This window comes from Petromyzon marinus, chromosome 11 (assembly GCF_048934315.1).
Source record: "Petromyzon marinus isolate PM22_M1 ecotype Great Lakes invasive population chromosome 11, UKy_Petmar_22M1.pri1.0, whole genome shotgun sequence".
Taxonomy (NCBI): Eukaryota; Metazoa; Chordata; class Hyperoartia; order Petromyzontiformes; family Petromyzontidae; genus Petromyzon; species Petromyzon marinus.
Genome location: NC_133677.1, coordinates 13,244,222 through 13,250,399, shown reverse-complemented (window position 1 = coordinate 13,250,399; position 6,178 = coordinate 13,244,222). Strand labels below are relative to the sequence as shown.

The following is a 6,178-nucleotide window of genomic DNA, read 5'->3' as shown; positions in this document are numbered from 1 at the left end:
TACAACTCGCAGATGGGAAGCCAACACGTTTTTTTCAGATCAGAATAATAATAATAAAAATATATTAAAGACGCATTCAGATGAGGTTTATAGGAGAGGGAGTTTCAGACATATCTCCTGTTACAAATAACCGTGCTATAATGCACTCAGGAGAACTGTAATTTTCCCCCCCCCAATATTAAAGTGCAACGCGCGAGCACTCTCCTCCCGATATTTGGCGACGTTTGACGCCTGTCTGAATGAACCTCCCGTCATCGCTGCTGTGCCCCTCGTGAGCGCGGGCGGTGTCACGAGACAATCCCGACGAGACGCCAGCAACAAGCGCCCACTTCCACGACACAGTCCGCGCCTTCTGAGCAAAGCAATGGCACGGACGGACGGACGGCGGCGGCGGCGGCGAGGGACAGCGTGCCCCGTCCACCGATCGATGAACGACGCGCGGCGCTGCGTGCCAGATTCTAGAGCTCGCGCGCGGGCACGGAACGGCGACATCACGCCTGCCAGCGCATGGGACACTCGATAAAACACAACGGAGGTTAAATAACGACGACTGAAACATGCGTAAAAGACGGTGAGCTCGGGCGCAGCTCTCATTATCCGAATGACCGACATTACCCCTCCTCGTGTGTATTCAATCGACATAAAAGGTATTTTTTTTTTTAAAAAAAAGGTTCAGCCCTGAAATGAATTTGCTCACCGCCACTGTCAAAAGAGGTTGTCTCCCAGCAGGCAGAGCTGAACAGTGCTCCGTCTCGTAGCTCCACAGACAAAGTCCTCCTTCAGTCAGGCATAAGCACGACAACTCTTCTAGGCTGGCACGAGGCGCTTAGAAGTGGTGGGAGTAGCCACATATCACCCACCACCGCACGCGCGACCGGTCGATCGTCTGTGGTTGTTACCCATTTATGCGGCCAGGTGGGCGGAGGTTGGTGGGTTGGGTTAAGAAACTTGTCCACATTCATTCCGCCGCCACGCCGGGATTCGATTGGATTGCAAGTCCGGTGTGCTAACCATTCCACCACAGCAGCGTAGGGTTGTCAACTTCTCCACAGGCCAAACATTTATATATATATAAACAAAAATCAGACAGCCTAGGTCTGAAAAATAAGAATAGGTTTTACCCTTTCTGGCAATGAAACAGGTGTTCTAGCCGAGGTCTATCACACCTGCGCAATTTAATGTCCGAACGTTCAGCACAATACCACCCGATCTTCGTTCGGTATCAATTCCTGTCACCCGTACACGGATTCCAAATCCCAGAATGTCTGATGCAAACCCACACACAGGTGGCAACCCAATCGCAGCATCCCAATCATCATGCATAGCGCATATACATTTAAAGCTACCCATTCATCTAGCCTCCTCACGTGATTAGCTCAAATGTACGTCGTGCGTGTACGTTGAATGCCTTTCGCACCGCGTACGTAGCCAACCGTGCTGCTAATCGATGTCGACAAAACTAAAGACACAAATATATTTACATGGCAGCCCCCTTTTGACCTTGTTTTAGCCACGCACATCACAGCCAGCCACGTGTCTCATTGGCAGTCGAGGAGCTGCTAAATGGCAGCTGTCACAGAGGCCCTGAGTGTGCAATTGCAGAACGGCTCCTCAGGGTGATGTGTGAAGCCATCGAGGTATTGTTTCACACATCAGACACGAAGAGACTAAACAAGTCATGTGCCCGTGGCGGACAGAGCCTCATCGAGCACTGTCCTGTATGTCACGGGACTTGTGAGGCATTCATCCTCTGCAGGGTTCATTTTGTTGGATTGGAGGGTTATCTACAATCATCGGCATTGAATGTGAAACGTACGGAGGATTACACTGGACATCTGTGAAAAAAGAGCTTTGTAGCTCATCGGATTCATCCAAAATAAATAAATGTCCTGATTCAGGAAAACACATTCCCAATCAATGATCCACCCCACCGATTGTGGTCTATCTGCTCGTGGTACTTGGACAAGGGTATAGGCATCGCATTATAAATATGAACTCTTGATGTGTACTGTAAATATAACTAAGCAGCTAATCTGCCATTATGTACAATGTACCTTTGTACAAACGACTCTTCCTCGAGCGAGATGTCATTTGAAAGCTAATAATGTGTAGTTTATCAGAACAGGCTCCACATTAAATATATATACATTTGACCCAATAATTCAGCTTAATTTGATGCGTCAGCCCTGGCAGCAGCAATACAAATACCGCTGTGGAATGACTTCTATACCAAGAGTAATTGTTCTTTTATCCACGAATAGCCAATTGAACTCAGAGCGGCAGAGGAGCATTGCACATTAATGGCGAGACTATGATGAGAAAGAGTGCAATAACGGTTTCCTGCGATGCGAAATAAGCCACGGCAGATTACTTTTCCCGTGCGCTCCGTGGCAGCCTCGGCTTGTAGTGCCGGGAGCCCCGAGCCTTCAGGGTTATTACCGCACGAGACGCCTCGACACTCCATCTATGCTGCTCCACATGCCGCAATCACCGTCAGCCGCGTTTGTGTCCAGCGCCTCCTACGACAGGCTTGATCCCCACACCCGCAGCGATTGCCTGATGCCCTCCGTGGACTTTGAACCTTGACGCTCTTACGCAGTTGCCCCGTGTCCGCCTCGACGTTTCACCCCACCAGGGCCGGGTATCGCACCTGTAAGGGCCCTGCCTGTAAGGGCCCTGTAGAACTCTTTGTCAGTCCCCCGCCAGGCCAGGGCCTCTCCCCGCCACCCCCCGCGGGGGTCGTGACCTCACAGTGCTTTGCGACGCCGGTCGGTGAGGATTGGTAAAAGGCGGGGAGCATAGATGCAGTGCAGTACAATGGATTCCGCTGCGTTGACCTCCGCTCCCAACCACATAAGCCCCACAGAAGCCTAAAACGGCCTGCCGTGCATGGTGCTTACCAATGCACGCGCTGTCCAGGGCCAATCATCAATGGCGACGTCGCTCTTCCTTCCGATAACAGGAAGCAACTGGAGCTAGATTGAAAACTCGCTTCTTTAGAAGTTTATTGTTTTGCGTTTAGGTTTGTTGTCCTTCCTCCGCACCTCCGATTAGCACGGTTGGCTACGCACGGCGCGAAAGAAGTTCAACATTAAATTTTGATTTAAAGCTTTCGTGACTGCAGTGATTCATATTCTTGGTTCTTTCGGTAACGTCACGTTGAAGGGAAGCAATAAAATAATAAAAAATATATAAAACAATAAAATTCTCACGACGTTTCGACTGCAACACAAGCAGTCATCATCAGGTGTGAAAACCAACGGCAAGAACATTTGAAAGAAGTGGCGGTTCTTGCCGTTGGTTTTCACACCTGATGATGACTGCTTGTGTTGCAGTCGAAACGTCGTGAGAATTGTATTGTTTTATATATATTTTATTATTTTATTGTTTCCCTTCAACGTGACTTTACCGAAAGAACCAAGAATATAAGTTTAACATTATATATACGTCCGCACATTTGGCGAGATCGGAGGAGTTCCGACTGATCTGGTGACAGGCACCACGATGTGAACCATAAGCATCAATTGTTTGCTCGATGTGCTATTTCAGTGACGAAAGCGGGTACCTTATCTGTGTATTACGTCATTATTAATGTGTACAATGCAACCCGAGCAAACGGGGAAGGAGAACTAACAATATCCAGTAAGCGAATTCCTCTTTTATGTTATCGAAAAGTTCCTCTTTTGGAAATAAAAAAATCGTGGCTTGCTCAAACAAGGCCACGCAAACTCTTGCTTGCTTTGACAAATACTGCTGGAAAACACGAGTCGATTAGGCCCTTAGGCCAGTGGACTAACATCATATTTAGTTTTAAAGTGCAGATGGCCTTTTTCTATTTATTCGCTCACTAACAAATCCCTGTGGGCAACGTCTTTCCAGAGCCTTCCAGCCTTGTCCAGCAAATAAAAAAAAATAACATAAATCATTGACAAAAAAACCCCCCATATATAATTCCAGGCTTGCTTGGACAGTAGCAAATAACTATAAAGAATAAAATAACATCCATAATAAAATAATAATACAAAGAATGCATTTAGCACAGGTAAATGGTGGAGCCCCTGCCTTGTCTTTCTCATGCCATTGGGAGATCGACAGAGCCCATTGCTATGGGTGCGTGGACTGCTCTTCCGTGCTGGGCAAACATTTTGTAAGAGGTGTGAGTACCCACACTTTGCCCCACCACATTACCCACCACGATGTACACGCACATATCCATACGGCTGGGTGGACAGACAGAGAGAGAGTCGGGGTGGGGGATTTAAGCTACTTGCACCGTGGTTTTAACTGCTGAGCCACCACCGCTGGGAGATGGTGATGATTCTGATGACGATGAATTAAGCACAAGTTGTTGAAGTATTCATTCGTGAAGGGGGGGGGGAAAGAAAACATTCGGACAAAATAAAAGTGACGTAAAATTACGGAAACATTTCGGAAAAGACTTCTACAAACACTGGAAGACGACAAAGGGAACAGCGTGGATCTGTGTGGCCTGTGTCCCCGCGTTACTGTCCACAAGCCACGCGGGACATCCAACAGTTGAAGTGATTTTATCTTTAAAGAATGTAACTCTTGATGAAAGCACATTGTACTTATTGCCATTACAGTACGAATTCCATGAAGTGGCAATTCTGAACTTACAGGTCATTTAGATGACTTTGCTGCTATACATGATGAGCCATTTGGTGAGCTATCATTGGGGGCCAGGTCGCTTCTGAAAAATAAGTTAATGCATCAGTGGGTTTTACCTGAAAAGATAAACAATAGTATCGTTTTATTTGTACATGTTTTTAAGTGATTTGTTTACCTTTACTAGACTTTGTACGCCTGTCGTGTTGCTGTGTATTGTCGTAACGCTCTTACCCGCCCCTACTGGACATCTGTGTAAAAGAGCTTTATAGCTCATCGGATTCCTCCAGTATAAACACGTATTCTAATTCTGATAAACAAATCCAACACAGTATTGTGGCCTTCAAAAGAAAAGTTAATAACAGGTGGAGTGTCAGGCAATGGCCCTTCGTCACAGTACAACGACTCCTCTACTTATGCACGAGCTAGGTTCCAGAGGTCTGTTCGGAAGTCGATTTGGTCGTAATTCAAACGTTACTCCTACACTAAACATGGGGAATGGCTTTAAAAGTTGTATACTCTCCCGTCGATGTAGATGCCACTGGTTCTTCATGTTCTGCAGATGCCACCACCGCCCCATCTATTGCACGGCAGTTGGACTTACGACTCTCGGTCCAAACAGCCAACTTGACATACGGGACAGGTTTGTTTGTATCTCTGAATGTTCGTAAGTCGAAAGTTCGTAAGTAGATGAGCCCCTGTACACAGAACGGCCCTACCTCTCTGGCCTATGCGCTTTTTATAATTAGGGCAGTGTTATTGATGAAGTGTTGAGTTTTTTTGTTGGATATCCAGACAAATATTATAAAGCAGCATTTGTTTTGGCAGGCAAACTCTCGACCGGTTTTCACTGTCTGGGTCTCATCAGCAGAGACAGGTTTGTGAAACGTATCCTGCTGGATTTTCAGATGTGTATGGCAAGAGCACTGCATATAAATATAACGAAACAACACAATATTGTTGACGTGAATAACTGCATTGTTCTCTGATCCCCTAAGAATCCCACTGCTACTTTGTGGGTGCCTCTAAGAGGCTCCTCTGCCTCTTTAGCTGTGCCCACAACCCTCAACCATATAACCCCTTTAGCCACACCTGCAGATGACTCATTCACCGCGTTGCTCTTCCCCAGGATCCAAGAACACGAGTTAAAAAGCCATTGGTGGAATTTACAAAAATGTAAAATGAAACAGTTTTTTTTTATTTTACCACGTAAGGCCCACAAAGCTATCTCTTTTTCAGAAATGACTTGGAAACAAATGATAGCTCAACCAAGTGGGTTATATTTTTCGATTTAAAGCTTTCGTGACTGCAGGGATTCATATTCTTGGTTCTTTCGGTAAAGTCACGTAGAAGGGAAATAATAAAATAAAATAAATAAAAAATTCTCACGACGTTTCGGCCACAACGCAAGCAGCCGTCCTCAGGTGAAGAAACAGAGCTGTCGGAAAGAAAGCATCGTAATGAACACTGCTAAGCTTGGCAGCGTATTTTAAGCCTTTCTGACAGCTCTGTTCTTCACCTGAGGACGGCTGCTTGCGTTGTGGCCAAAACG

General features: G+C 46.3%; 1 protein-coding gene across 13 annotated transcripts in view; it reads right to left on the bottom strand.

The window, feature by feature from the left end:
- LOC116941200 (regulator of G-protein signaling 14-like) overlaps positions 1-6,178 on the bottom strand; it is a 173,273-nt gene that overhangs the window by 65,804 nt on the left and 101,291 nt on the right. The window contains exon 1 of one of the 13 annotated variants that reach the window (XM_032951976.2): positions 698-3,066. The exons of 11 other annotated variants lie outside the window; for them this stretch is intronic. The gene's annotated coding sequence lies outside the window, so the exon portion shown is untranslated. Of the gene's footprint in view, positions 1-697; positions 3,067-6,178 lie in introns of those variants that run through there. One more of the 13 variants, XM_076066397.1, reaches the window with a different exon arrangement.